Source organism: Pistacia vera, unplaced genomic scaffold, assembly GCF_008641045.1.
Source record: "Pistacia vera cultivar Batoury unplaced genomic scaffold, PisVer_v2 Contig80, whole genome shotgun sequence".
Lineage (NCBI taxonomy): Eukaryota > Viridiplantae > Streptophyta > Magnoliopsida > Sapindales > Anacardiaceae > Pistacia > Pistacia vera.
The window spans coordinates 40,665-55,115 of record NW_022196668.1 but is presented as its reverse complement, the minus strand read 5'-3'; the positions used below and the strand labels follow the sequence as shown (position 1 = coordinate 55,115).

Genomic DNA, 14,451 nt, shown 5'->3' with positions numbered 1-14,451 from the left:
GTGAAATCAACACCCTAGCATTTTTTTAGCATTGTTTAATTAGTTAAGTTGTTGGGTTTTGCTTTAATTTCATTATCATTCATTTATATTTTGTTAATTTGTATTTAGTTGTTTATTTTCCATCAATCAAATTATTGTTGCTTCAATTAAGACTTAAACTAGAGAAATTGGTACTTAGTAACACTATCCTCATGGGAATGATACTCTACTTATCACTTTATTACTTTTTGCGACTAGTTCACTTGCTACATATGCATGTTTGTCAAACCGCACATCAAGTTTTTGGCGTCGTTGTTGGGGATAGTTGATTATTAATATTGATAGTATCTAGTGTAGTGCTAAATTGAAGCTTTAATTTCATTTTTGTAGTTAATCGTAAATATTGTATAGTCTTAAGCTTGACTTCTTTTGTTTGTATTTTTTTATTTTTTTATTTTGTAGTTAAGCTTAAATTTTGTGAATACTTAAGTTTGAATTTTTTTTTCTTGTAGTGCATGTGGAGATCATGGCAGAAGTACATAGAACGTTGATGGATTATGCCATACCAACGGTGTAAGAATGCAATTATGGTATTACAAGGCCACCTGTTGTAGTGAACTTTGAGATTAAGCTGACAATAATGTAGATTATCCAACGGTTAGTCCAATTTGGTGGAAATTCATATGAGGATCCAATTTTGCATATCGCTAGCTTTCTGGAGATATGTGACACATTAATGGTTAATGGAATGACTGATGATGCAATTAGGCTGAGATTGTTCTCATTTTCACTGAGAGATAAGGCAAAAGGTTGGCTCATGTCACACCCAGCTAGAACAATCACCACATGGGACGGATTAGCTCAGAAGTTTCTTGCAAAATACTTCCCACCAGAGAAGGTGGAAAAAATGAGAAACGACATTATCTCTTTCATGCAAGGCAATGATGAATCACTCTATGAAGCTTGGGAAAGGTACATGGAGTTGTTAAGGCAATGTCCACATCATGGTCTACCGTTTTGGATACAAGTCCAAACATTTTACAATGGGTTGCTACCAAATATTCAAACTATGGTAGATGTTGCAGCAGGCGGACCTTTAAATAACAAGACCCCAGAAGATGCTTATGAATTACTTGAGGTGATGGCTAACAATAACTACTAAAGACCTAATGAGAGAGCAATGCCGAAGAGAACAATGGGTCTACATGAAGTCGATGTGTTCGCCACATTATCTGCACAAATTGCATCACTTCAAAGCCAATTGAGATGTATGAATGTAAATTCTATTCACTCACCTCTTCTAACTTGTGAATTTTGTGCAGGAAACTAGTGTGCTGTCGTAGGCAACCAAGATTAAAACCTAAAAATACATACAATATTGTGAGTAAGGATCGTTCCCACGAAGAATGTCTAGCCGAGTTTTATGTTATGTGAACAAGGCTGGGGGGTTTGAGTAAAACAGAAACAATTTCAGAAAAAAAAAAAACAATTCAAATTAAATTATTGAAATCAATCAAAATAACGAACCTTGGTCTAAGTCAACATCCACCATCGGAATCTTACAACTAATCATCGATACAAGTATAAATCAATTGTTACTTTGAGTATTCACCATTGGAACTATTTTCCTATCTCTCCTTAGTTGTAATTAATTAGGAAACAAGCGATCTAATTAATCTTACTACTAAACAACCCTAGACAAGCGCTAAAGGTTTAATCTAGTAGTAGCCTTAAAGGCTAGAGAAATCGATGAAGCTGAACAACACAAACACAAGCGGTTGTATTTAATTTAGTTGAATGTTCTTCTTAAGATTTAATGATTCTTGAAGCAGCAAATTCTTAAACCTTAATTACTCGCAAGTTAGATGGATCAAACAATTGCGGATTTGATATCTAATTTAGCAGTAGATTGCAACGAATAATACACTAATAGGCCTCCTAGTAATTAAATGAAACAATCATGAAAATAGGCATAGAAGAACATCCAATACTCAAAACATAAATTGAACACTAAAAAAAACAGATTCGATCTCACAATTTTCTTGATGCCGAGGCCTCCGTTTCCTTCGACCAAGTTATGAAAGTTTTAACCGCTCATGGCCATTATCAAAACTCAAAAAGAAATTCTAGAAGAGAAGAAGGAGAGGCGTTTGTAATCCCCCCAAATCTGATCTCTCTCTCCCTTTTAAAAAATCCAATTCAAGTCTTTGAATTCTACTCAATCTCCTAAAAACATTCTAAGTTTTATCCTAAAATAACATTTATCCAAATCTGATTAATTAAAAATAAAATAAAGTCATAATATAACTAGGAAATTGGTGTTTCCAGCTGTAACTTTCGTGCACCAGATCTTCAAAACTTCCAATAATAAACTGCATATTTGAATTGCATGATAAGGCAGAATGTTCCAGAATGTTAGCAGTGCAGGTGCGTCAAGTTGAAGCCCAATTCCAACCTTGATGCAGCGAGTATCTCTCCAAACTCAAACCATGAAAGTTGTATATCTCTTTCTTAGGGTTCCACAGTATTTCGAATCATCTCAATCGGAGATCGGATGAGAGAGGTATTCCCAGATTACGAAGCGATGTCAAAACTGTCCGAATTCACCTAATTAGTTCCATTTTGCATTTAACGCCCCCATTTGCATCCTAAATCAAAATAGAATAATAATGAGTACATTTAGGCACCAAATAAGTATAAAAGACTAGACATTAAGGGGGGTAAATATGACATTTTGCATTCTCATCAGAACCCATGGGAGTGTGGAATACCAGATGGAAACCAGTTAGTCTTCTCAACAACCGAGCAAGTGAATTACATGGTTAGTTCACAAAGGCTGCAAAATGACCCCTTCTCCAACACCTACAATCCTGGTTGGGGGAATCACCAAATTTGTCCTGGAGCAATCAAAGCAATCAATTAAATCAAAGGATAGTGCCAAACCATCAACCAGTGGTGAATCATCAACCATGTGAGCAAAGAATGTCGAAATTGGAGGATATTTTCAAGAAGTTCATGCAAGAAACCACAAGATTTATGAATGAGACACACTCAAACTTTAGAAATCAAGGAGTATCCATTCGAAATTTGGAGGTTCAAGTGGGGCAATTGGTTGAACAATTGACAGAGAGATCTCAAGGTTCTTTGCCAAGCACAACGGTCACAAATCCTAAAGAACAATTAAATGTCATAACATTGAGGAGAGGTATAGTGTTGGAGCAACCTCACAAAGAAGAAAAGTTGGAAGAACATGAAGACAAGAGTAATGAAGAGGAAAATCCCAAAAGGAAAAGGTGTGCAAGATACTTAGGGGAATTTCAACCAAGCAGCTCGCCTCACAAGGAACAATTTAAGGAATTTGGTGTAAATGTGCACTAGCCAAAATTGGTGTGGGAAGACACTCCAAACATTGGACTCAACCAATCACCATCTCATCTCATCTCAAGTACGCATATACAAATTTGAAGTTCCGAAAAGATGCTTATGAGAATGCCCGAAATTCCAAAGGAAAGACCAAAAGGTGGCAAAAGGAAGTGAAGCACCCCACAAGGATCCACATTGATGAAAGAATGAGAAAGTCAAGCTTTCGACTATAAACAAGCGCTTCTTGGGAGGCAACCCAAGTGTTTTTCATTTTGTGTGATTTTATTTGTTATTTATGTTGATTTTGTTTTGTTTAAGTTAGAAATTAACTAAATTTGCTTTTATTTTTGTTTCAGGTGCAATCTGAAGTTTTAAAGAGAAAACTGAATTTCCCAGGTTTTGCCGTGGCGAAAGTTAAGTTCGCCGTGGCATAAAACTCTCCGAAAAATTGGTGCCAAAAATCGCCCAGGTTTCGCCACGAAGAATTCCATTTTCGCTGCGGCATGAGAAGGTCCGCTTGAAGTTGGAAAATTTGTTACCTAGACTTTGCCACGACAAAGAGTCTCTTTCGCTGTGGTGAATGCGAGAAACTTTATAAACCCACCTTCATTTTCTCCATTTCTGCAATTTCTAACCCTAGCCTCCAAAGAATTTCTTTTTTTTTTCTTCTTCAATTTTTCACCATTTTCCCTCAAAATTCTAGCACCATTCCACTCCCTTACCTCTTTAAACAATCATTCACCTTTCAATTGCCTCAATTTAACCTATATCGGAGCCTCTTCGTCACAGTGAGGTACTCACGGGTGCTTTCGGAGATTTTCATTGGTAGTTTGCAGTGACGGCAGGAGGTGGGGGTGATTTCATCATAAATTAAAGTTTTATATAAGCGGGGGTGTTTTAGCTAAATCTGAAATAGTGGGGGTTAAAAAAAATTATTCAAAAATTAATAATAAAAATAATCTTATATTAATATTTAAAAGGGGGACAATTAAGTAATTAAAATAACATACCTACCAATTTATTCCCCATAACCAAACATATTCCTATAACATACCCACCAACTAACCAAACACATTTTTTTAAAGATTCACAGTAATCTTCCAAGGTAATCTATCTTCCTAGTAATCTAATATTCCTAAACCAAACGCCCCCTTAGTATTAAATTATATTACTGCAGAAGTTTTCGGTTGATAAGCTTTCTGGTGCGAACACCTTTGAGATTTATGCAAGGGGTCTCACAATTGCTTGGGGAAACGATGAACGTTATTGGAAGTGGACTTACATGCAAGACACAAAAGAGTATATAATTCTACTTAACTTTTTATGTTAATGAAGATTTCAAGTGTGTTCAGTTGGACTTATCTATAGTTAAAAGAGTTTATTTAAAGTCATAAGCAATTTTTATTTTTAGGTTGCTTGATTGTATTTCAAAAGTGTATTGAATTTTAAATCAACTATTTTACCCACTTATGAGAATAATTCAAAATGTGAGCTTCTCTTGTAAGCTCTTTTTGAGCTTATTAAAATTTTAAAATAATTATTTATTTTACAAATTGACTTGCTTATGAAACCCATTTTTATAAACTTATTCAAAAAGGTGTACCAATGAAAGCTGCTTTAATTGTAATAATTTTGTTTCAGTCATCCTGTTGGTATTGAGGTGGCTGACTAGTAAAAGTGATGTGAGCAAGAATTCCCTGCACAAAATCTCACTCAAGGCATAATTACGAGTTTCGTTGTCTTAATGAAGTTGAAAGGATGTGAAGGATTTCAAAACCATCCAGGGAACTTGAAACTCACCCTCCCCAATCAACTCCGATGGAACACAAACAAGATTTGAGTATATTGCCAGAAAACAAATGGTCAGACGTCCCCGTGGACATGTTTTCGATTAATTGCTGTATGACTGGGGACATGGAAATCTCTATGTGAGCATGGTTCGCAGTGGAGAAGGATGGATGTTGTCGACAAAATCATCATTGCCCCCCTGGTGCAGCCACAGAACTGAACATGAGGAAATCAACAATGGGGTTTGCAACTAAAAGTTTCTAGATCGATGATAAATAATTTAGTTAGCATGGGTCTCATGTTGTACTAGTAGCTCTCACTATGACTTTGTAATAAATAAAAATGTGAGAGTTATATATCTGAAAAATAACAACAATATATGAGATTGCTTCATAAAAGACCCTCACTCTAGTTTCTTCATTGATCTACTTCAAAATCTAAGCTAGTTTTGACACATGATACGTGAAATCGACCTTCACTAAGTATAGGTGAAATTGTTAGAGTAGATGCCCTAGAGCCAATCATTATTGTAGAATTGACTCTTTGTAATAATGTCATTAATCAATAAAAGGCATTTTATTCTATATCGCGTAAATCATTATTATTGCAAATGTATTGATATATGTCCTTAGAATGGTAGAGCCGTGACGAGGGTATCAGTGTCAAATCTTGATAGTGAACCCTATGAGCACATATGGTGGCCATTCTAGAAAGTTCGTAGCCCCAGTATTATTCTGAACTAAGGGCACAGTAATACGGTAAGGCTATCATAGTGTTGAACGACCCTGTCGAAAGGCAGTGATGACTGATCACTTGTCAGGTTGTGGTGACAACCTGGTGCAACACATGGGTGTTTGTTGTAGGCGATTACACCACAGCAAGTTCACGGACTGACCCACCAGAGGATTCCATAGGATGGTAACCCTAGTGTCTAGGAACAAATCCTCTAACGATGGTGGTGCATGTGATCCTTAGACTTGAGATCACCGGAGCGCCTTGTGCACCGATTGGTGTAGTTTGACACTAGCCTAACGCAGTTCTTTTCAGAGCTGTCATACGGTGGTGATTGGTGCATCAAGGAGTGTATCAGACTATGGTGGATTGACAGAGGATTTATCACTCCGGGTACGGGAAGTTATCTCATGGCGTAATTCGTATATGGCAATGACACTAAAACTGTGGCCACAGTGGGATTGAGTTGTTGCTCTATCCAGTTTATAATACGGGTTCATTGGTCCAGAAACTGAATAATAATATCGAGAGTAACCGAAGGTTGACACTACTTCTATGCCTTCGTCTCGTCGAGATAACGTTGATGAAAGGATCGAATTGCACGGTAACCATATCGTTGATAGGTAGCTACTTTGCTGAATCCGAATCTATCGGATAGCCATGATGCCTTGCTAGGGGCCAATCTTGGTCTGTGTATTAGGAGACGATTAATTGGTGTTAATCGCAATACTATACACTGCCGAATATGTGAGGCCTAAGGGTCACACACATAGAAGACAATTAAGATGTAAGAAGAAAGAGGGCGTTTTCGTCTTTTAAGGTGAAAGGGTATTTTGGTAATTTCACAGTGCAATTAAATTGCTGCGGTCGTAGCCTTTATTTAATTGTTTAAAAAAATTAATAAGTAAAATTACGTTTAAAATGTGTTCACCATATTAATATATTATCATATGTTAAATGTTAAATATATATATATATAATATGTGTATATATATATATATATATATATATATATTGTATATATAATATATATATGTATATATATAATATGTATATATGTATTATATTAACATATATTCTATACAATATATGTCAACTCAATCCCACTGGGCCAAATATTATATATATATATATATATATATATATATATATATATATACATATGATATATATATAACAATATATATATATATATCATAATATATATGTACTATATACATATATATGTACATATATACAATATGTATATATGTAAATATGTATATATATATATATTAATTGATTTTAATTGAGATAATGATGGAAATTAAAATAAATCAAATTGGGTGTTTGGCAACATGGGCGTTTGGGTTGGGCCCAAGCCTATTCCGTATGGGATTAGGGCAAATTGTTTTTAAATATAAAGGAAAAGTGTGTGGATTTTATGAATGATTTTTCATTGTAAAACCAAAACACACAGCAGCCCTTTTGCTTCTCCCACGGTAGTAACACTTTTGAGCCTAAAATCAATTCAATTGATTTTGTTTTCTCTTAATCTTGAAGCAAAGAGGATCTAGCAAATCCCTCTTGGTTCTTTTGAGATTGTCTTCGTGGGACTTGCAGGTTCGATCCTACACTTGGATCGGTAGTAAACTTTCGTCGACAAATTTGGAGGAGCTTCAAGCTCGTTTGTTTCTCTAACTCATGTTGAATATTTATGCAGATTTTATTTAATATAAATTGTAAAATCATACCTTGATCTGGCTCATGTAAACGATCCTGTATATATTATTTTTCGTTTCCGTTGCGTATACGGGACCGTTTACTAACAGTGGTATCAGAGCCTAGGGTACTGAATTTTACAATTTTTATTGTGATGGTTGATAACATGTATTGAGTAATATGTTGCCTATTGAATCTGTGTAAATCTGTCTTGAAATATGTTTTTAAGAAACTGATTAATCGATTAATTTATTGTTGTTGATTTGGTTTGGTTTAATGCATGATGGATTTTTGTTGAGATCAATGTGTTTGATTGATTGCAAAATCGGTTAGAATATTTTTGGTTGCGTATGAACAGATCCGGAGCTGCAGATCTGTGTACGCTCGTCGCGGCGATATAAATCCATCGCCGAGCGTAGTCGTCGCGCTGACGATTATACCATCGCCGCAGCGATCGTCGTCGCCGCGGCGATATAACTCATCGCCCGGCTCGTCCTTTGGACAAACAGCGCTGCCGCCGCGGTGATATACCCATCGCCGCGGCGATCGTGCCTTCGGACGTGTGCTGTACCAAAACCAATGCACGCCACGGCGATCTAACTCATCGCTGCAGCGCAGCGAGCGCACTTCAAGTGTGCAGGGGTAAAATGCAAGTTTCAAAACTTTTAGACCAAACTGTAAATATACAAATTGTTAGGGGGTAAATTGTAATTAACCACAAATTTCAGAAATTGATGTTTTTGAAATGTATGCTTTGTACATGTTTGTAATTTTATGATGCCTGGTACATGAGCCTTAGACCTAAGGGTGAGTTTTAAAATATTGGGTATGTATGGTTGTATTATTAATTAATAGGGCCTGGTGTCCTGCTTCTCCTCTCGATGTACATTCTCTTCTAATCTATTCCCCTCGAATGTAAATCGAGGTTTCTAAATTTATTGATGTAAAGATTTGTATAATTATTTATTGTAAATTAGAACGATAGTTTTTGTAATGTACTTGAAGACGAAGCAAGGACGAAGCAACCATACTTGAAGACTCAAGATGTTTTTACAGGACCCCTAGGTGACCCACCGATTCCTCATGGTCTCGAGGAAATCGGTTTTAGTTGGGCATGTACCGGCATGTTTAATTTGTTGTAGAATGCATGCTAAGGTTGAATGTTTGATAACATGCCAAACAATGTCATTCTAACAAAGATAATAATCTGATGAGACCTTAAATAACAACACCTCAACTGAATTATATTAAGTCACGTAAGCCTTCCATCACCAGGTTTTAATCAAACACTGTTCGTCGAAACCTGTTCGCCAAAGTGAAGGGTACACTTACCATGGGAGGTTAAAATACATTGGAGTTTTCCTTAATGGGATGGGTCGATTAAAATGACGGTTTTGCTTGTTCGCCAAAGCGAAGGTTGATAAACGCGTCATAGGCATAGTAGAGCAGTAACATATTATGTGTACGTGGTGACATGTGTGTCACTCTACTGATACTGAGAATCACATTGAGGAAATGGTTGGAGCCATTGGATTGTGTGATTGGCTTGTTGGCTTTCTCACATTTGAGGTTGATAGTGGGAGCTATCAACTGGTGTGGATTAAGTTTGTTGGCCTACCTAAATCAACTCATTTGGCTTGTTCGGCAAAGCGAAGGTTTGAAAGGGAGGATGGGATCTCGGTCCACTAGGAAGTCAACGGGCTTTCCGAGTTAATAGTAAGGGCTATTGGCTTGAGTAAATAGGGGAGCATCGTTTAATAAAAGCCTATAAACAACAATGAACTTATATTAACTTTATTTTTCTGCAATTGTAGATTCACCAAAATGAGCATTATGAACCTGCGACCGTAATCGAGAAAGAAAAACAGGTTGGATGGATCCAATTTCTCAGACTGGTATCGTAATCTTCGGATATACTCAAGTCAGAAAAGAAATTGTATATCCTTGAAAAGCCATACATGGCTGAGCCTGATCCTGATGCCACTCAGGAAGTTAAGGATACTTATCAAAGTCCTTGATGATGCTGATAGCGTTCAATGCTTGATGTTAGCATCGATGCTACAAAGCAGCATGAGAATATGGATGCTTCTTCCATTATTCTACATTCAAGGAGCTTTACGAAAAAAAATGCTCGTATGAGAGGTACAGGTGTCGAAAGCACTGTTTGGGAGGCGTCTGACTGAGGGAGCCCAAGTGGTCCTCATGTGCTCAAGATGATGAGCACATAGAGAGGCTTGAGACTTTGGGATGTGGCTTGGATGTAGAAATACAAATGGATTTAATTCTGCAATCCTTGCCTGACTCTTATGCTCGTTCATAATGAATTTCATAAGAACACGATGGAGAAAACCCTGTCAGGCTTCTAAACATGCTGGACTGCAGAGCAGGACTGAAAAAGTCCAAGCCTATTTGCTGGTTGCTGCAATAAACCAAAGGTTACGGCAAGGGTAAGGCCAAGGCCAAACCAAGCCCAAGCCCAAGCCCAAAGGACAGGTGTTTGCTCTTGGCGAGAGTGGCATAGGGAAGGTAAGGTAGTTGCTTCTTTTGTGGCAAGCCTGGCCACTGGAGGAAACACTGCAAGGCTTTCCTCGTAAGCAAGAAGAAGTTAGAGGCTACGACTTAGGTATTTTATGATTGAGATTAATCTCTCTCTCACTCTGGGTCATTGACACAGGATTGTGGTACTCACATTGTACTGATGTGTAGGGTCTAAGGCAGAGTAAAGTGCTCGCCAAGGAGAGGTGGACTACGAGTTGGAAATGGAGCACATGTGGCTGCATTGGATGTAGGGACTTATTGTTATCTTTGCCTACGGGTCTATTATGGAACTACATAATGTTTAATGTACCTTCTATTTCTAGAAATATTATTTTAGTATCCGCTTTGGATATATGGGGTATCATTTGAGATATCTAATGGATTGTTGTCCTTTAGTTTGAATGGTATTCTATTTGGAATTGCAAGGTTATATAATGGATTATATGTTCTTGATTTAAACAATAAAGATATTCTCAACATTGAAACCAAGAAAGCTAAACATAGCGATCAAAACCAAACATATCTCTGGCATTGTAGATGTGTCATGTTATAAGACTCGCATTGCAAAACTTAAAGGGATGGAGTTTTGGCCCCTTTTGACTTCCAGTCATTTGAGGTATGCGAGTCATGCCTTTTAGGCAAGATGACCAAGTCTCCTTTCAAGGACAAAATGAAGGGCTCTAAATGTTAGGCATCATCCATAGTGATGTATGGGCCAAACAGTTGAAGCCAAAGGTCGATATTCATACTTCATCACATTTACTGATGATTTCAGTATATGGTTATGTCTACCTTATGAGACATAAATCTGAAGCCTTTGATAAATTCAAGGAATTCAGGAATGAAGTACAGAATATGTTGGGCAAAGTATTAAAGCTCTCGGGTCGGATCGAGGAGGTGAATACTTAAGCTCAGGGTTTTCAGAGTACTGAAGGAATGGGATAGTATCACAACTCACCCTCCTTATCACCCCAACATAAGGATGTGTTAGAAAGGAGGAATAGGACACTTACTTGACATGGTTAGGTCCATGATGAGTTTTAGTGATTTACCTGCATCGTTCTGGGTTATGCCCTAGAGACTGCGACTCCCGTTTTGAACCGTGTGCCGTCAAAGTCGTAGATAGAATCCATATGAGCTATGGAGTGGGTGAAAGCAACTTGTTATCTAAGGATTTGGGGTTGCGAAGCTTATGTTAAGAAATTAACTTCGAACAAGCTGGGCCTAAAATTGTAAATGTATATTGTGGGGTATCCAAAGGGACAAAGGATACTATTTCTACCACCCAGAAGAGCGCAAAATTTTTGTTGCTCGATCTGGTGTCTTCTAGAAAAGTAATATTTCTAAGAAGTACAGTGGGAAAAGTAGAACTCGATGAAGTTCTAGAACCACAAGGTATACTAGACGAAGGACGGGATGATGTGCCACAAGAGTGGTTGAGCATCATGAGGAGGTTACTCCACAACTTGTGGATCAAAGTGAACTACCTCAAGTAGCATAGGAGCTACGTAGATCTGGGAGAGTACGCCATGAGCCCGGAGATACGGTTATCTGTGACTCAACATGGTGACGTACTGGTCTACTAAGACGATGAACCCAGAACCTACGAAGAGCCTATATCGGATCCAGATTCCGTTAAATGGCTTGAAGCCATGAAATCTGAGATGGACTCCATGTACCAAAACCAAGTGTGGTTCTGGTGGAACACCGAAGGGTAAACCCATAGGGTGTAATGGGTCAAGAAGAAGACTGACATGGATGGCAACGTGCATACTTATAAAGCACGACTGGTTGCCAAAGGTTTCAAACAAATTCATGGCATTGACTATGAAGAAACCTTTTCGCGGTTGCCATGATTAAATCCATCCGGATTATGCTTGCAATTGCTGCATATCATGACTATGAGATTTGCAAATGGATGTCAAAATTGCTTTCCTGAACGGAAACCTTGGAAGGATGTGTACATGACACAACCTGATGGTTTTGTTCTTGATAGTCAAACCAATAAGATGTCAAGTTACAGAGATCCATTTATGGACTCAAGCAAGCTTCAAGGAGCTGGAACTTCGTTTGATTGTGAAGCCGTAAAGAATTCGTTTTATCAAGAACGAAGCGAACCCTGTGTTTACAAGAAAGTGAGTGGGAGAGCAGTAGCATCCTAGTGTTGTATGTCGATGACATACTTCTGATCGGGAATGAGATAGCAACTTGCAATCGGGAAAGACTTGGTTTCCAAGTGCTTCTCCATGAAGGACTTAGGGGAAGGGCCTACATCCTTGGTATAAAGATCTATCGTGATAGATCGCGTAGGTTGCTTGGCCTAAGTCAGAGTATATTGACAAAGTACTGAACGATTTAGTATGGAAGAATCCGAAAGGATTTCTTCCGATGTCACATGATGTTTATTTTCTAAGGATTGTGTCCTCAAAACACAAGATGAGAGAGATAGGATGAAGAGGATCCCATATGCATCAGCAATTGGATCCATCATGTATGCCATGCTATGTACTAGGATTGATGTCTCATGTGCCTTGAGCACTGTAGTAGATATCAATCGGATCCAGGTGAGCGTCTACGATGGCTGTCAAGAATATTCTTAAGTACCTGAAGAGGACTAAAGATGTGTTCTGGTTTTATGGAGGGGAAGATGAGCTCACTGTAAGAGGATACAGTGATGCTAGTTTCAAACGGACAAAGATGATTACGATCGCAATCAGGTTTGTATTTGTCTCAATGGTGGTGCAGTGAGCTGGAAGAGCTCCAAGCAAAGCATGTAGCAGATTCTACAATGGAGGCTGAGTATATTGCATTGTCGGATGCAGCCAAGGAGGCAGTCTGGATTAAGAGTTCATTACTGAACTTGGTGTGGTTCCTACGATTGTTGATCTATAGACATCTATTGTGACACAATAGAGCAATTGCTCAAGCCAGGGAACCAAGGTCTTATCAGAAATCCAGACACATACTCAGACGATTCCATCTCATCAGAGAGATAGTTGAGAGGAAAGACGTGCAGATTAGTAAAGTGCATACTGACGACAATCTCGCAGATCCACTAACAAAGCCTCTGTCGCAGCAGAAGCATGAGCACTTGAGATCATTTGTATTAAATACATGAATGATTGGCATAGTGCAAGTGGGAGATTGTTAGAGTAGATGCCCTAGAGCAATCAATTATTGTAGAATGACTCTTTGTAATAAGTGCATTAATCAATAAAAGGCATTTATTCTATATCGCGTAAATCATTATTATGCAATATGTATTGATATATGTCCTTAGAATGGTAGAGCCGTGACGGGTATATCAAGTGTTTCAAAATCTGATAGTGAGAAACCCTATGAGCACATATGGTGGCCATTCTAGAAACGTTCGTACCCCTAGTATTATTCTGAACTAAGGGCACAGATAATACGGTAAGGCTATCATAGTGTTGAACGACCCGTCGAAAGGCAGTGATTGATCTCACTTGTCAAGGTTGTTTGGTGACAACCTGGTGCAACACATGGGTGTTTGTTGTTAGGCGATTACACCACAGCAAGTTCACTGGACTGACCCACCAGAGGATTCCATAGGATGGTAACCCCAGTGTCTATGGAAAAATCCTCTAAGGAATGGTGGGTGCATGTGATCTTAGACTTGAGATCACCGGAGCGCCTTGTGCACCGATTGGTGTAGTTTGACATGCCTACGCAGTTATTTTCAGAGCTGTCAATACGGTGTGTGGATTGCACATCAAGGATTGTATCAAGACTATGGTGGATTGACAGAGGATTTTCAATCCCGGGTACGGGAGAAAGTTATCTATGACGCAATTTAGTATATGCATGACACTAAAACTATGGCCTAGGGGATTGAGTTGTTGCTCTATCCAGTTTATATACGGGTCATTGGTCTAGAAACTGAATAAAATATCGAGGTAACCGAAGGTTGACACTACTTCTATGCCTTCGTCTCGTCGAGATAACGTATGATGAAAGGATCGAATTGCACGGTAACCATATCGTTGACAGGTAGCTACTTTGCTGAATCCGAATCTAGGGTGGCCTGATGCCTTGCTAGGGGCCAATCTTGGTCTGTGTATTAGTGAGACGATTAATTGGTGTTAATCGCATACTATACACTGCCGATATGATGAGGAGCCTAAGGGTTAACACATAGAAGACAATTTAAGATGTAAGAAGAAAGAAGGGCGTTTTGTCTTTTAAGGCGAAAGGGTATTTTGGTAATTTCACAGTGTAATTAAATGCTGAGGTTGTAGCCTTTATTTATTTGTTAGAAAAATTAAATAAGTGAAATTACGTTTAAATATGTGTGAACACATATTTAATATATTATCATTATGTTAAATG

At 38.1% G+C, this 14,451-nt stretch overlaps 1 non-coding gene across 1 annotated transcript; it reads right to left on the bottom strand.

Moving 5' to 3' along the window:
• Positions 1-883: 883 nt before the first annotated feature.
• Positions 884-990, bottom strand: LOC116117175. Its single transcript, XR_004125921.1, has one exon. It is a non-coding gene; the product is annotated as a small nucleolar RNA R71 (small nucleolar RNA).
• Between the last annotated feature and the right edge of the window lie 13,461 nt (positions 991-14,451).